Consider the following 18,648-nt stretch of genomic DNA (forward strand, 5'->3'; position numbering starts at 1 on the left):
TCTCGATGATGACGCTAATTCTGCGTACATATCGGTCATCCCAAAACCAGGTAAGGACAACTCTGAGGTTAACAATTATAGACCAATATCGCTGATCAATAATGATCTCAAGATTCTAACAAAAATTTTAGCAAATAGACTATCCGCGTTTATAGACCGATATGTACACAAAAATCAGGTGGGATTTATATCGGGGAGGCAGGGACCCGATCAGATACAGAGAGCCATTGATATTATCTCTCTCCTGCACTCAGGATGGGATGGGGACTCCCCCCAGGAAGGTTACCTCTTGTCTATTGACTTGCAGAAAGCATTTGATACCATCGAATGGCCATTCTTATTCGAGGTATTAACAAGGTGGGTATTCGGCCCTAATTTTATTGAAATCCTCAAGGCCCTATACCCAAATCCCAGCGCGCGGGTGAGACTTCAGGGCCAGTACTCGGAGCGGTTTCCTATATCGAAGGGCACTAGACAGGGATGTCCCATGTCCCCTTTGATATTCACGATCGCCATTGAGACATTGGCAATAGGCATCAGGAACCAACCAGATATTCGCGGGGTTCAGTGTGGCCTGGAGTCTCACAAGTGCGCTTTATTCGCAGATGATTTACTACTTTTTATCACTTCACCCTTGATTTCTACACCAAATGTTCTGGCTCTACTACATAACTTCGGGAAGGTATCAGGCTTAGATGTTAACCTCTCAAAATCTGCAGCACTTAATATTTCATTTCCACTGTCAACTACGGAGAGGCTTAAACAGCACTTTCCTTTCCACTGGAGCTCCTCCTCCCTCCCGTATTTAGGGGTCAATCTGACAGCTAACGAGGGACATTTATATGGTGCTAATTTCCCTACAATATATAAAAAACTAAGCGCTGACCTGGATATGTGGACAAGGTGTGATCTATCCTGGCTGGTCAGAGTGGCTTCTGTCAAAATGACCCTTCTACCATGCTTATTGTACCTGTTCAGATCTCTCCTTATCCTGATTCAAAAATCCCACCTTGATAAATTTCAATCCAAAGTTCTCAAATTTATTTGGGGTTCCAAAGGCTATCGTTGTCCTAGGAGTGTTCTCCTTAGACTACGTAATCCAAGGGGGTCTAGGCCTTCCAGACCTTTGGAAATATTATCAGGCTGCTCAACTAGCTCAGTTCTCCATAATTTATACAAAGGGGGTCAAACCTGATTGGGTGTATATGGAGCGGCAAGCCACTCCCAAACACACCATAGATTATATTATCTGGTGCCCCAAGAAAAGTAGGCCACCAATCCTAGGTCCAACTCTTTCCCACTCAATGGCTCTATGTGATACACATCCGAACTCCGCCCTTTAACCCACCCCTTTCATAACCCTCTCTTTCCTCCAGGTTTGGACATCAGAGCATTCCAGTGGTGGTTAAATAAACGCCTATATAGAATAGGAGACTTTTTCTCCGCTATGGGACCTCTCACTCTGAACTGCTGCGTTCAAAAGTTAGAGATGCCAGCATCCGAAAAATTTAGACTAATGCAAATACGTAACTTTTTGCTTTCTATTTGGAAGGCTGGTCCAGAAGCCCTGAGGCCCTATGAAAAATGGTGCTCGGAGATCAGAGATCAGAGGGGGGGCATATCTTTGACAGAGACTTCAGGTAAACCCTCGTATGCTTTGGCATGGGAACAAGATTTGAATATAGATTGGGACACAGAAACCTGGTATCAGCAATTCTCTCGTTCCTTCAAAGATATAGCTAATGTTTGACTAGTAGAGGCTAGTGTCAAAATTCTGACCCACTGGTATTTGGTCCCCTCTCACCTGGCTCAGATCTTCTCAGGGGCTTCCCCCCTGTGTTTTAGGGGATGTGGCCACTGGGGTGATCTACTCCATATATGGTGGAATTGTCCCCGTATACGTGGTTTCTGGAATCTGATTTTCTCTTTGCTGTGGAGGATCACGGGCTTGGCTGTCCCCAAAACTCTGCTTATTGCATTACTGAACGAAAAAGTTAAAATAGATACCTGTGAAAGCTCAGAAATTGATTTACTTCATTTTACTTGGGGCAAAAATTACCATAGCACGGGCCTGGAAGCAGCTTTCGGTGTCCTTCATAGCAGCAAAGAGGAAAATATCTTGGATTCTAACCCAAGAAAAAGCAATCAGTATTATTCAAGACAAAGTTCAGAGATTTGACGCGATCCTGGCACCCTGGACCGAATATGTGCTCTCCTCGCCATGATTGTCTGGTACTTCTTCCTCCCCCTCGGTGTCTTCGCTATCTTCTATATTCCTTACTTTCTTCTCTTCTATTCTCCTTTTCCCTCTTTTTCTTTCCTCTTGCCCCCCTTTGCTAGCCCTTATTTGGTTCCTTTGCCCTGTTTCACGCCATAGCCTCTAACAGACATGTATTAAAATGATACCAGACGAATAACCCTTTCCACATACTCAGCCTGAAATCCTCCCCAACCTCCTTATTTCTCCTCCATATGTATACTTAATACATAATTTGTTATCTCCTGTTGTCAACCTTATACTTGAACCTATTATACGAACCCTGTTTGTGTATAATTTTTAAATGATTAATGAAAATATTAAAAGAGAATGGCGTCCCTATGTGTTCATACTCCTATGATGTGTTCCTCAAGTGTTTATGTGAAAAAATGTGGGTGATTGATCCTCTGCTGCAAAATGCTATTTATATGAATATACAATAATGGCAATACAATAGAAGAAAAATCCAACTTAAAAAGAAAAGATGTGCACCAAAAATTATATTATTAATAAAAAAACTAAAAACATTTAAACAATACTTTTCACATTTGATGCAATAATAAAGATAAACAAAGTGACTTGTGCTCTGAAAAATTGTCCAGTGCTTTGCAGAAATAATGCTGTTTCTTATTCTCTTGAGTGCTAATAGTGCTGGTGATCTTATCTGTGCTCTTATTATGATTGCACTCACCAAATAGCCTTACCCCCCCCCCCCAGGGGTACTGCGCAGCCACAATATATGCCACTGTGTAGCACTCTGGAAACAACCGAACGATCTGTGATTTGCTAATGATGTTCCGCCGGATTACCACATGGAGAAGAGAAGAATGCCCATAGCATAATACCGCTTTAAAACTGTTTATTTATTAAAAATTTGTAGATATATTCACATTTGTATTAAGAATTACAGACAAAAAAATGGAAAAACAGTCGCCGAGGAAAACAAACATCTACGGCCCTGACCGGAAGTGACGCAAAGACGTTCTGTAACTCCGCCCTATGCATTTCGTCATTCAAGATGTCATCTGGAGCTTACATCTTGCTACACCTCCCGTCATTTTATAGTGTGCAGTGTCCCTAATAGGCCTGGGCACAAAACTACAGCAGCCATTTTGGATAAGATTTTGAAGACCAAAGACCGTTGTTACGGCGGACATTTTAGATAAGATTTTAAAGACCGAAGTCTGTTTTAAAGAAGAAGATGCACTTGCAATCTACTAAATAAATGTATATGCCCTCGTATTGAGCCTAATACCGTGGATATATGTTGAATAGGATAGGGGTAATCGCTGGCATTCTCAGTAGATCATAAATACTAAAAAAAGAGGAAGTAAAAAGACTCCCCACAACACGGATTCTATGGCTACAGCAATAAAGTGTTCATATATTTACCGGAAGCTATAGGATTTGTTCCAATTGGGGTCATTATACACTATAAAAACCAAAACTTTTGTACCTTTGATAAAACATATTTTTAAGCATACTTGTCCACCAAAGAATGTATTAAACATATATGCAATCATAAAAATAACTTCATTACAGTATGAGGAGCTTAATATATACCACTATGAAAAATAAAAAATGTGACAAAAACATGAATAAATTTAAAATTAAATTAAAATTAAATGCTACTCACCAGTGAATTATGGCAATATGAACCGTATAATAATCAAAGAACCATAAATGCAGAGTAATAAATGCGTACATAAAAATATATATAATAATGAAAATACATATACATAAACTTAATGAGGAAAAGTATAGATCTATGTGAATCCTAGAGAGTGAATTTTAATTAATGATAGTAGAAATGACTCCATGTATTACCCAAAAAACAACAGCCCTTAAAAAGGAGTTCTACCTGAAAAAAGTACTGAATTCTGTATGTAGATAAAGAAAGGTGGGGTTTGATGAGCAAATACTTAGACCCCTGTTAGGTGATTAAAAAAATTAAACAAATAATGACTTTTCTACGATAAACAATTACCTTTACAGGGAATCGGAGTAAACAAAGCATCAACTATATTGACCTACAGGTATAAAAGAACAATGGATATTTAAACACTCAGACATTCTTCAAAACCACGGACAGAAACGGATATATCCCAACCAATAGCTGCCACCATCCACAGTGGATTGGTAACATACCAAAAGGACAACTAATGCATCTATACAGAAACTGCAGCAATCCAAATGATTTTGAAGAACAATCAAATACAATAACCAATAGATTTAAGGCAAAGGGATATAAATAAAAAGAATTGCTAGCACTAAAGGAAAAATTCAAAAAGATGGACAGAAACATGATGATAGAAGGAAAGTCAGAAAATAAGAAAAAGAAGAACAAACATATTGATATGGCTTTCCTCACGGGATATAATGAACAGCATAAGGCATTAGAATTGGTAATAAAAAAACACTGGCCAATTCTACAGTCTGATAAAGTTTTAAGATCCATATTACCAACCAGACCTACTTTTTTTCTACAGAAAAGCACCATCTCTGAGAAATAGACTGGTGCACAATGCTCTAGACCCACCTAAACAAATTTAAATATTCAAAAACCTAAAAGGATTCCATAAGTGCTGGAAATGTCTACCATGTAGGGTTAGCAAGAAAACCAACAAGAAGAAAATAAATTTTACCTCCACAGCAAATGGAAATTAATACAACATCAAAGAACTAATAACTTGCAATATTCCCCATATGACCTATATTATAGAATGTCCATGCCACAAACAATATGTGGGGAGAACCACAAGACAGCTGTGTGTCAGAATCCGGGAACACATTAATAATTAAAAAAATGGCTTTAACAAGCACAGTGTCTCGAGGCACTTTAGTGATTATCACAGAAGAGATCCAACATGTATGATCTTCTATGCTATAAATAAAATTAAAGCCCACTGGCGAGGAGAAAATAAAAAATTAAAATTTCACAAAACGAAATTAATTGGATTTTTCAATTAGACACCCTCCAACCAGCAGGGCTGAACATAAACATCTAGATCTATTGAACGGGACCGCGTCTTCTGCTAAATTCCACGAGGTGTCATCATGGATGGTGGACATGATGTACACATCTTTCCTATCCCTCCACTTCACAGCCAACACTTCCTCGTTCCTCAAGCTTGTCGATTCCCCTCTTTGTAGCCTTGTGGTGACTAGACTCTGTGGGAAGCCCTTTCTGTTTTTCCTTGCTGTACCACAGGCCAAAGTATTTTTTAGGTATAGGTGGCGAAAAAGGGGAAAACTGGTATAGTAATTGTCCATGTAAATATGATACCCCTTTTGGAGGAGTGGGAATGCCAAGTCCCAGACAATTTTTCCACTTATTCCCATGTGCTGTGGACACTCAGGGGGCTGGAGCTGAGAATCTTTGCTTTCGTACATGCCGAATGAGTGTACATATCCTGTGTAGGCTTTCACGGAGCTTGTTGAGCTTCAACCCATACCTCGCCTTCTTACTGGGGATATACTGCTTTATTCCCAACCGGCCTGTGAAATGGACCAGGGATTCGTCCACAGAGATGTTCTTGTCAGGGATATAAAGTTCGGCAAACCTCTTGGAGAAAAAATCAATTAGGGGGCAAATTTTATATAATTTATCAAATTATGGGGTGATTTCGGGGGGGGGGGGCATTGTGAGTTATCACGGAAATGCAGGAAGCGCATTATAATATCATTTCGGAACCTGGACATGACAGACGAAAAAATTGGCATGTGGTGGATAGGGTTGGTAGACCAATACGCATGCACTTAATTTTTTTTTTGTAAGCCCTATGTTGAGCGTTAGACCTAAAAACAATTTAAGCTCCTCCACTGTTAGGGGTCTCCATTCAAAAGGGCGGGCATAGCTTGAGCTGGGGTTGTTTTCAATAAATTGTTGGGGATAAATATTGGTTTGGTCCACAATGTCTTGAACTAATTCATCAGGAAAAGATAAATGAAAAAAATCAATTTCGGAAAAACCTTCAGTGTTGACCTGCACACCTGGCTGTGCTGTGAAAGGGGGGATCGTGGCTGACCCTGTGCTAGAAGGCAGCAACAATGGGTTTGCCAAGGCATCTGTAAGATGGGTTTGGGCACTAATTCTTTGGCATGCAATTCCCGCACTTGTACTGGGCCTTTCCTCCTGGGGTCTAGCAGCGCTTGTACTGGGCCTCTCCTCTTGGTGTCTAGCGCCATTTGCACTGCTTGTAGCTGCCTGGTGTTCAGACCATCTTCTTTTTGAATAGACTACTTCCTCCTCTGATTCGGATCCTGATGTGCTACCTTTGGGGGGGCTCATATTCCGAACCAGAATCGGAATCAGAACTGGGCGGTGAGAGCTCCCCGTTGCTCTCATCGGTCAGACTCAGAATCTGATATGCCTCTTCCGGAGTGTATAACTTTCTGGACATAGTGACTGTATGATGAGTGACACTGATGGGCTGCACTTCAGGAACTAATGGGCTGCATGTCAGGGACTAATGAGCTGTACATCAGGGACTAATGGGCTGTACGTCAGGGACTAATGGGCTGAACCTTGGTAGTAATTGACTGCAGACAGGTACTCCTGATGGGCTCACGGGACAGACACTTAGAGGGGATGGATGGATGACAGATACTCTGACGGGATGGATGACAGGTACTCTGATGACGGGTACTCTGATGGTGGGTACTCTGATGGCAGGTATTAGGATGACAGGTACTCCTGATGACAGGTACTAGGATGACAGGTACTGATGGCGGGTACTCTGATGACAGGTACTCCTGATGACAGGTACTCCTGATTGACAGGTACTAGGATGATGGGTACTCCTGATGGACAGGTACTCCTGATGACAGGTACTCCTGATGGCGGGTACTAGGATGGCAGGTTTTAGGATGACAGGTACTCCTGATGGACAGGTACTCCTGATGACAGGTACTCCTGATGGCGGGTACTAGGATGCCGGGTACTAGGATGACAGGTACTCCTGATTTACAGGTACTGATGGCGGGTACTAGGATGGCGGGTACTCCTGATGGACAGGTACTAGGATGACGGGTACTGATGGCGGGTACTAGGATGACAGGTACTGATGGTGAGTACTCCTGATGACAGGTACTCCTGATTGACAGGTACTAGGGTACTAGGGTGACAGGTACTATTTATTGGGGGGGGGGCAATCTGGGCACAGTATAGAGATTGTGTAACTCACTGTTTGCTCAATATTCTCCTCACATTGGATCGGTGTGTGAGGAGAAGAACCCAGCAACAGCAGTTACACTGGGGTTTGTTGACATTAGTGACTGGCTGTGATTGGACACGTTCATTGGCATTTCATTGGCTCTTTACCCTGATCGGGGTTGAGCTTTGTCAAGGAAAAAGGCTCAACCCCGATCACCCCCCCTGGGGGCGCGCACAAGCGGCGTGCACGGCAATCTGCATAGTGACCGGCTCTGTTTGGATACAGCCGGTCACGCTGTTTCACAAGCTCCACCACCCACTCATTAGCCTCATCGGGGAACGGCTGTGTCCCGAGGGACATTCCGGATCCCCGGTCCCCGCAGTAGCGGCGGGAAGCCCAGGACATCATATGACGCCCACCCAGGATGGGAGATCCCATCTGCAGACGTCATTTGACTATACGTGGGTAATGAAGTGGTTAATAATATAATTTTTGGTGCACATCTTTTCTTTTTCAGTTGGGTTTTTCTTCTTTTGTATTGCCATTATTGTATGTTCATATAACTAGCATTTTGCAGCAGAGGGTCAAACACCTGCATTTTTTCACATAGACACTTTTCACATAAACACATCATAGGATTATGAACACATAGGGACGTCATTCTCATACACGCCACTAGTACTAGTACACGTTCTTTCACATTATGGGGTATTGTTTGTATAATTTTGAGGAAAAGAATGTTCCAGAGATCCAACATGTATGATCTTCTATGCTATAGATAAAATAAAAAAGCCACTGGCGAGGAGAAAATAAAAAAATTAAAATTTCACAAAACAAAACTAAATGGATTTTCCAATTAGACACCCTCCAACCAGCAGGGCTGAACATAGACACCTAGATCTATACTTTTCCTCATTAAGTTTATGTATATGTATTTTCATTATTATATATTTTTTTTTTTTGTATGCATTTATTACATTGCATTTAGGGTTCTTTGATTATTATATGGTTCATATCGCCATCATTCACTGGCGAGTAGCATTTCATTTTAATTTAATTTTAAATTTATTCATATTTTGTTTACATTTTTTATTTTTCATAGTGGTATATATTAAGCTCCTCATACTGTAATAAAGTTATTTTGGTGAGTGCAATAATAACAAGAGCACAACTAAGATCACCAGCACTATTAGCACCCAAGAGGATAAGAAACAGCATTTTTTCTGCAAAGCACTGGACACTTTTGAGAGCACAAGTCACTTTGTTTATTTTTATAATTCCATCAAATGTGAAAAGTATTGTTTAAATATTTTTCGTTTTTTAATAATAATACAATTTTTGGTTCACATCTTTTCTTTTTTTGTTGGATTTTTCTTCTACTGTATCGCCATTATTGTATGTTCATATAGCTAGCATTTTGCAGCAGAGGGTCAAACACCCGCATTTTTTCACATAAACACTTTTCACATAAACACATCATAGGAGTATGAACACATATGTTTGTCAGGGACATCATTCTCATACACGCCACTAGTACTAGTACATGTTCTTTCACATTGTCATTATGGGGTATTGTTTGTAGAATTTTGAGGAAAAGAATGAATTTAATCCATTTTGGAATAAGGCTGTAACATAACAAAATTTGGAAAAATTGAAGCGCTGTAAATACTTACCAGATGCACTGTAGATACACTAACAAATTGAAGCCAAACTCCAGATCATACTTTATAAGCAGTTAAAGCAAACAGTTTTTTTTTTTTTTTTCTTTTGGACAAAATGGTTTCACACAAATAAGTAAAGGCTGATCATTTTAACCGATTGCCGACCAGCCGCCGCAGTTGTACTGTGGCAACATGGCTCAGCTGCGCAAATCGCCATCATGTTACGTCACTTCCTTATTTGGCCACTAGAGGCACGCTGCTCACCCCCTACTCACCTGAGTGCCCGGAGGTCACGATCACCACCTGGCTCCCGCGATCGCTCGGGGCACTCCGAGAATAGGGATCTGTGTGTGTGAACACACAGTTTCCGGTTCTCTGAGGGGAGAACAGACAGATCGTCTGTTCATACAGAGTATGAACAGCAATCTGTCATCTCCCCTACACAGTTCCATCCTCCCTTCAGTTAGAACACACACTAGGGAACACATTTAACCCCTTGATCGCCCCCTAGTGTTAACCCCTTCCCTGCCAGTGACATTTTTACAGTAATCAATGCATTTTTATAGCACCGATCGCTGTATAAATGCCAATAGTCCCAAAAATGTGTCAAAATTGTCCGACGTGTCCGCCATAATGTCGCAGCCCCGATAAAAATGGCAGATCGCCGCCATTACTAGTAAAAAAAAAAATTAATAATAAAAATGCCATAAAACTATCCCCTATTTTGTAGACGCTATAAGTTTTGCGCAAACCAATCAATATACGCTTATTGCAATTTTTTTTACCAAAAATATGTACAAGAATACATATCGGCCTAAACTGAGGAATACAATATTTTTTTTATATATTTTTGGGGGATATTTATTATAGCAATAAGTAAAAAATATTGCGTTTTTTTCAAAATGGTCGCTTTTTTGTTTATAGCGCAAAAAATAAAAACCACAGAGGTAATCAAATACCACCAAAAAAAAGCTCTATTTGTGTGGCAAAAAAGGACGTAAATTTTGTTTGGGTGCAGCGTAGTATGACTGCGCAATTGTCAGTTAAAACGACGTAGTGCTGAATCGCAAAAAGTGCTCTGGTCAGGAAGGGGGTAAAATCTTCTGGGGCTGAAGCGGTTAATCACCCCTTTAGTGTTAAGTGGTTTGTCTCATCAATGTAAACTGATACATTCTGAGGGAGAATTTGTGCTGTGAAAAATAACAGACTTGCTGGCTGGATCACCAGATGAAAATAGAAGAAAAAGTCTAGAAAGGGAAACTAATACAGCCATCACAACTAATTGGTAAGCTGCAATATAATAAATGTTTGCCTTTGGGTTTAATACTGCTTTAAGGCAGAATTTACCCTAAAAAATAAAAAAAAATGCACATGGGTAGGATTTTTATGACAGAAGAAACACATTTTTTGTCTGTTCTGTCATAAACTCTCCTCCCTGCCTTTTAGTGTTTATGAACACTGAGCCATGCATGCTCAGCTCAGCGTACATTTTTGTCACTGTTATGTGTTGTGATGATATGAGTCCAACATGCATGCGTAGGTGAGAGTGACATCATCTCAGCTTGGCCAATCAAGTGGTCGAAGAGTCCGAACCTGGAAGGAAGCCCAGAAAAGGATGAAAGTACCGCCGAGGGCACTGACGGGGGATTGTTTGTCAGGTAAATCTGCCATAATGTGATTATATGCTGTGCATACCAGCACATTATAGTGTAAAGCTCCCAGGGGCCATTTTTTACATTTTTTTATGCAGAGGTTTAATTCCACATTAAGGCTTTCTCCTAGCAACCTGATGTGTTTATCGGTCACAAATCCTTCCCCTGACTCAGCCCAGAGATTTGTGTACTCATTTGTGCACCATCTATCTAAACAGATGAAATAGTTTTTTTATGCTGACTTATGTTTTCATTTTAGTTCACACCTCTCCAAACAAACAGGAGGGATTGTAAATAGCAAAATCGTTTTTCTCTTTTTTTATGCTTATACAGACAGCTGACACCCCGTCATTCTCATCTCAGAAATATACCGTGATAGACAGCAATAATTATATATTTCTGTAACAGGATTCTTTTTGAGTGGATCCTTTCCACAGAGAACATGCCTTATGTCTTAGTCCAGCAATTATTCATGACTCCTAGCAAATTTATACTCAACATTTCTTTCCACTCCATTTTACCAAAACGTTAATGTTGTTTAACTTCTTCAGATCAGCGCTATAGCTGAATGACGGCTACAGCGCGGACCTGCTTTGCCGGGAGTAAGTCTATTGATGTTCTCCCATGCCCGAGCGGCCTGCACGCCTCCTGCAGGGGGTTGCGCGGTGCGCTCTGTGATGATCAGTGAGTCTATGAGACTCGCTGGATCACAGATCGGAGTAAGGGGTCGATCCCAACCCCTTACCACGTGATCAGCTGTCAGCCAATGACAGCTGATCATATGATGTAAACAGAGCCGGTAATCGGCTATTTTTTCTCCTCGCGCTGACAGCGTGAATGATGCCCAGGGTCATTCAACCAACTTCCTGTGGCCAGGCCATCACATTGAATTCACAGGAGAATACTGCAGACAGTGAGACATCACTAGACCTGATTCAAGATTGCTTCAAAAAAGGGAAGGCATGTTGATTATTCTTTATTTTAAATGAGGGGGCTGACTCCAAATGGAGTGTGTGTGTGTGTGTTAAAGCTGTAAGAAACTATTGCTATCCACTGTTGCAGGATCAACAAGGACTAAGTAAAACGTCTATGTAGAAAATAGTAAAAACCTTCGCGCCAGTGGTGTCGATAGCAGATAATATATATGAATTACATATACTGGTGATACATCTAGTAAGAAAACATTCCCAACAATAAAGAAAATTTGTGGAAATATATAAACAATCAGTGTAAGCTGCTCCCCAATTTTTGAATAATCAAAAAAATAGATAATCAAAAAAAGGAATGTAAGGAAGATAGGGGGCGCTAGATACCATATTATTCAAGTGCTCTAAATAAATAAATCTCCTGCATTACCAAAAAAATGGAAATGTAAGAAAGCTAGGGGGCGCTAGATACCATACTATTCAAGTGCTTTAAATATATAAATATCCTGCATTACCAAAAAAATGAAAAACATAATAATGACAAATCATAATTAGATTACACATTGGAGTGCCCACAATAGTGAAAAAAATATATAGTGATTGATTGTCCACATAAAAAAGTGTTTTGAAGTGGTTGAAATGATATCTTTCAATAATATCCCAATCTTGTTGCTGTAAACGAAAGGTTTTCCATCACCAAAGGAAAATAAGAAAAAGGAAAACACCTCGAAGTAGTAGATATCTGCTTACCAGATACCAATGACTCCTTTAGTTAAAAAGAGAGTCACTAGCGCTTGTGCAGGGTTGTGCCTGCTCACATGGATGGCCGGACTGTGGTTGGTATTATAGGCATGGATCGTTCCCGTCAAGCTCATTCAAGATAGGATAAGGATACATAGGAAACAAAAACAGTCTCCATAGCGTAAAACCATTTATTAAAAAAGTAAACAAATTAAAAAGCCAAATGGCCGCTTACATTGGTGGGTGCCTACCCGGCACTGGGGCTGCTTGCATGTCAGGGTGACTTCACAGTCAGAAAAAGCCTTTCATGTCTCCTCCACGCTGGCGTGCGTTCCAGCTTACACAGGGGGGCAGCCAAAGGATCCGGATGTTGTTGGGTGATAGGACATGTGACCACGTACCGCTCCACGGATCCTTTGGCTGCCCCCCTGTGTAAGCTGGAACGCACGCCAGCGTGGAGGAGACATGAAAGGCTTTTTCTGACTGTGAAGTCACCCTGACATGCAAGCAGCCCCAGTGCCGGGTAGGCACCCACCAATGTAAGCGGCCATTTGGCTTTTTAATTTGTTTACTTTTTTAATAAATGGTTTTACGCTATGGAGACTGTTTTTGTTTCCTATGTATCCTTATCCTATCTTGAATGAGCTTGACGGGAACGATCCATGCCTATAATACCAACCACAGTCCGGCCATCCATGTGAGCAGGCACAACCCTGCACAAGCGCTAGTGACTCTCTTTTTAACTAAAGGAGTCATTGGTATCTGGTAAGCAGATATCTACTACTTCGAGGTGTTTTCCTTTTTCTTATTTTCCTTTGGTGATGGAAAACCTTTCGTTTACAGCAACAAGATTGGGATATTATTGAAAGATATCATTTCAACCACTTCAAAACACTTTTTTATGTGGACAATCAATCACTATATATTTTTTTCACTATTGTGGGCACTCCAATGTGTAATCTAATTATGATTTGTCATTATTATGTTTTTCATTTTTTTGGTAATGCAGGATATTTATATATTTAAAGCACTTGAATAGTATGGTATCTAGCGCCCCCTAGCTTTCTTACATTTCCATTTTTTTGGTAATGCAGGAGATTTATTTATTTAGAGCACTTGAATAATATGGTATCTAGCGCCCCCTATCTTCCTTACAAAACGTCTATGTACTATTCCGGTCTCATTCCACAGGTGGGGATTGTGCGAGAATTTTATTTTATATAGTTTGTATATATATATATATATATATATATATATATATTTTATATATATATATATGTATATATATATATATATATATATATATATATATATATATATATATATATATATATATATATATACTGAGACCTGTGGGGAATGCATCAGGAACCTGAGGAGGAGGAGGTATCCCTTTGTGCTGCCTGGGCAACAGCTGTCAGGACCCCAGGTTGGAAGGTTAAAGGCTGCTTGCTGCACCTGAAGCAGAGTATGCCAGAACCCCAATGTCAAGTAGCTGCTTGTGTGCTGTGCTGCTTTTCTGTGCTGCAGGGAAGGAAGAGACCGCATGGCTGCTGTGCTACTGTTCATCTGTATTAAACTGTAAGTTGTGTGCCAAAAGATAACTTTGAAGAGTTAACTGCTGGACCACTGAAGACTGCTGAAAAGACCACAGGACTGCGAGGAAAGAGCAGACTGCATAGAGACCGAGAAGCACAGGCCTTAAAAGTGAGACCCAAGGCTGTAGGCTGCTTTTCATCTGATTTCACCCAGAAGCTGTGGCCTTTCTTTATCCACAACCACCCTTACTGTGGGAGTTGCCATCACAGGAATGAACTGCGAGTGGGAGGACTTCATACAAGCACCTATTGGTGAGAGTCCTATTGGACACGTTGAAGAGTTTATTCTGCTGCTGTTGCCATTGTTCCTGTCTGCCGCCCTAGACAGAATTGTTGCATTAACCTTGGGATTACAAATAAGTCTAGCTGTGAGTTGGAGCTCCTGCGAGTATACAAGGGCCCTAAAGTCAGCAGGCATGTTGGTCCTGTGGACAGTGGTTTGGTAAGGCATTTGTGCTATAGGTAGGGTTTAGTGCTGTGGCAATGTTGTTGATATACCGTAGTTACTATTTGTAGTGCTATAGTTGACATTGTCTTTGTACTGTTTTATGGGTTAGTACTGTTTCCTTGCACCGGACTGATGTGGTCAGGACTGAATATATATATATATATATATATATATATATATATATATATATATATATATATATATATATATATATATACAGTATCTCACAAAAGTGAGTACACCCCTCACATTTTTGTAAATATTTTATTATATCTTTTCATGTGACAGCACTGAAGAAATTATACTTTGCTACAATGTAAAGTAGTGAGTAGGGATGAGCCGAACACCCCCCTGTGCGAACAGGAAAAAAGTTCGTTCGAACACGCGAACACCGTTAAAGTCTATGGGACACGAACATGACTAATCAAAAGTGCTAATTTTAAAGGCTAATATGCAAGTTATTGTCATAAAAAGTGTTTGGGGACCTGGGTCCTGCCCCAGGGGACATGGATCAATGCAAAAAAAAGTTTTAAAAACGGACGTTTTTTCAGGAGCAGTGATTTTAATAATGCTTAAAGTCAAACAATAAAAGTGTAATATCCCTTTAAATTTCGTATCTGGGGGGTGTCTATAGTATGCCTGTAAAGGGGCGCATGTTTCCTGTGTTTAGAACAGTCTGACAGCAAAATGACATTTTGAAGGAAAAAACTCATTTAAAACTACCCGCGGCTATTGCATTGCCGACAATACACATAGAAGTTCATTGATAAAAACGGCATGGGAATTCCCCAAAGGGGAACCCCCGAACCAAAATTAAAAAAAAAAAATGACGTGGGAGTCCCCCTAAATTCCATACCAGGCCCTTCAGGTCTGGTATGGATATTAAGGGGAACCCCGGCCAAAATTAAAAAAAAAAAAATGACGTGGGGTTCCCCCTAAATTCCATACCAGACCCTTCAGGTCTGGTATGGATTTTAAGGGGAACCCCGCGCCAAAAAAAAAAAAAAAAAATGGCGTGGGGTCCCCCCAAAAATCCATACCAGACCCTTATCCGAGCACGCAACCTGGCAGGCCGCAGGAAAAGAGGGGGGACGAGAGTGCGGCCCCCCCCTCCTGAACCGTACCAGGCCACATGCCCTCAACATTGGGAGGGTGCTTTGGAGTAGCCCCCCAAAACACCTTGTCCCCATGTTGATGAGGACAAGGGCCTCATCCCCACAACCCTGGCCGGTGGTTGTGGGGGTCTGCGGGCGGGGGGCTTATCGGAATCTGGAAACCCCTTTAACAAGGGGACCCCCAGATCCCGGCCCCCCCCCTGTGTGAAATGGTAAGGGGGTACAAAAGTACCCCTACCATTTCACTAAAAAACTGTCAAAAATGTTAAAAATGACAAGAGACAGTTTTTGACAATTCCTTTATTTAAATACTTCTTCTTTCTTCTATCTTCCTTCATCTTCTGGTTCTTCTGGTTCTTCTGGCTCTTCTGGTTCTTCCTCCGGCGTTCTCGTCCAGCATCTCCTCCGCGGCGTCTTCTATCTTCTTCTCCTCGGGCCGCTCCGCACCCATGGCATGGGGGGAGGCTCCCGCTCTTCTCTTCTTCTTCATCTTCTTCTCTTCTTCTCTTCTTCATTTTCTTCTCCGGGCTGCTCCTCACCCATGCTGGCATGGAGGGAGACTCCCGCTGTGTGACGGCGCTCCTCGTCTGACAGTTCTTAAATGACGGGGGGCGGGGCCACCCGGTGACTCCGCCCCCCTCTGACGCACGGGACATGACGGGACTTCCCTGTGGCATTCCCCGTGACGTCACAGGGAAGTCCCGTCAAGTCACCGTGCGTCAGAGGGGGGCGGGGTCACCGGGTGGCCCCGCCCCCGTTATTTAAGAACTGTCAGACGAGGAGCGCCGTCACACAGCGGGAGCCTCCCGCCATGCTAGCATGTGTGAGGAGCGGCCCGGAGAAGAAAATGAAGAAGAGAAGAAAAGAAGAAGAGAAGAAGATGAAGAAGAAGAGAAGAGCGGGAGCCTCCCCCCATGCCATGGGTGCATGACGGGACTTCCCTGTGGCATTCCCCGTGACGTTACAGGGAAGTCCCGTCAAGTCACCGTGCGTCAGAGGGGGGCGGGGTCACCGGGTGGCCCCGCCCCTGTTATTTAAGAACTGTCAGACGAGGAGCGCCGTCACACAGCGGGAGCCTCCCGCCATGCTAGCATGTGTGAGGAGCGGCCCGGAGAAGAAAATGAAGAAGAGAAGAAAAGAAGAAGAGAAGAAGATGAAGAAGAAGAGAAGAGCGGGAGCCTCCCCCCATGCCATGGGTGCGGAGCGGCCCGAGGAGAAGAAGATAGAAGACGCCGCGGAGGAGATGCTGGACGAGAACGCCGGAGGAAGAACCAGAAGAGCCAGAAGAACCAGAAGAACCAGAAGATGAAGGAAGATAGAAGAAACAAGAAGTATTTAAATAAAGGAATTGTCAAAAACTGTCTCTTGTCATTTTTAACATTTTTGACAGTTTTTTAGTGAAATGGTAGGGGTACTTTTGTACCCCCTTACCATTTCACACAGGGGGGGGCCGGGATCTGGGGGTCCCCTTGTTAAAGGGGGCTTCCAGATTCCGATAAGCCCCCCGCCCGCAGACCCCCACAAACACCGGCCAGGGTTGTGGGGATGAGGCCCTTGTCCTCATCAACATGGGGACAAGGTGTTTTGGGGGGCTACCCCAAAGCACCCTCCCAATGTTGAGGGCATGTGGCCTGATACGGTTCAGGAGGGGGGGGGCCGCACTCTCGTCCCCCCCTCTTTTCCTGCGGCCTGCCAGGTTGCGTGCTCGGATAAGGGTCTGGTATGGAATTTAGGGGGAACCCCACGTCATTTTTTTTTTTTAATTTTGGCCGGGGTTCCCCTTAATATCCATACCAGACCTGAAGGGCCTGGTATGGAATTTAGGGGGACTCCCACGTCATTTTTTTTTTTTTAATTTTGGTTCGGGGTTCCCTTTTGGGGAATTCCCATGCCGTTTTTATCAATGAACTTCTATGTGTATTGTCGGCAATGCAATAGCCGCGGGTTTTTTCCTTCAAAATGTCATTTTGCTGTCAGACTGTTCTAAACACAGGAAACATGCGCCCCTTTACAGGCATACTATAGACACCCCCCAGGTATGAAATTTAAAGGGATATTACACTTTTATTGTTTGACTTTAAGCATTATTAAAATCACTGCTCCTGAAAAAACGGCAGTTTTTAAAACTTTTTTTGCATTGATCCATGTCCCCTGGGGCAGGACCTGGGTCCCCAAACACTTTTTATGACAATAACTTGCATATTAGCCTTTAAAATTAGCACTTTTGATTTTTCCCATAGACTTTTAAAGGGTGTTCCGCGGCATTCGAATTTGCCGCGAACACCCCAAATTGTTCGCTGTTCGGCGAACTTGCGAACAGCCAATGTTCGAGTCGAACATGAGTTCGACTCGAACTCGAAGCTCATCCCTAGTAGTGAGTGTACAGCTTGTAAAACAGTGTAAGTTTGCTGTCCCCTCAAAATAACTCAACACACAGCCATTAATGTCTAAACCGCTGGCAACAAAAGTGAGTGCACCCCTAAGTGAAAATGTCCGAATTGGGCCAAAAGTGTGAATATATTGTGTGGCCACCATTTTTTTCCAGCACTGCCCTAACCCTCTTGGGCATGGAGTTTACCAGAGCTTCACATGTTGCCACTGGAGTCCTCTTCCACTCCTCCATGACCACATCACGGAGCTGGTGGATGTTAGAGACCTTGCGCTCCTCCACCTTCTGTTTGAGGATGCCCCACATATGCTCAATAAGGTTTAGCTCTGGAGACATGCTTGGCCAGTTCATCACCTTTACCCTCAGCTTCTTTTAGCAAGGCAGTGGTCGTCTTGGAGGTGTGTTTGGGGTTGTTATCATGTTGGAATACTGCCCTGCGGCCCAGTCTCTGAAGGGAGGGGATCATGCTCTGCTTCAATATGTCACAGTACATGTTGGCATTTATGATTCCCTCAATGAACTGTAGCTCCCCAGTGCCAGGAGCACTCATGCAGCCCCAGACCATGACACTCCCACCACCATGCTTGACTGTAGGCAAGACACACTTGTCTTTGTACTCCTCACCTGGTTGCTGCCACACATGGTTGACACCAACTGAACCAAATACGTTTATCTTGGTCTCATCTGACCACAGGACATGGTTCC

Source organism: Aquarana catesbeiana, linkage group LG09 (genome assembly GCF_042186555.1).
Source record: "Aquarana catesbeiana isolate 2022-GZ linkage group LG09, ASM4218655v1, whole genome shotgun sequence".
Classification (NCBI taxonomy): Eukaryota; Metazoa; Chordata; class Amphibia; order Anura; family Ranidae; genus Aquarana; species Aquarana catesbeiana.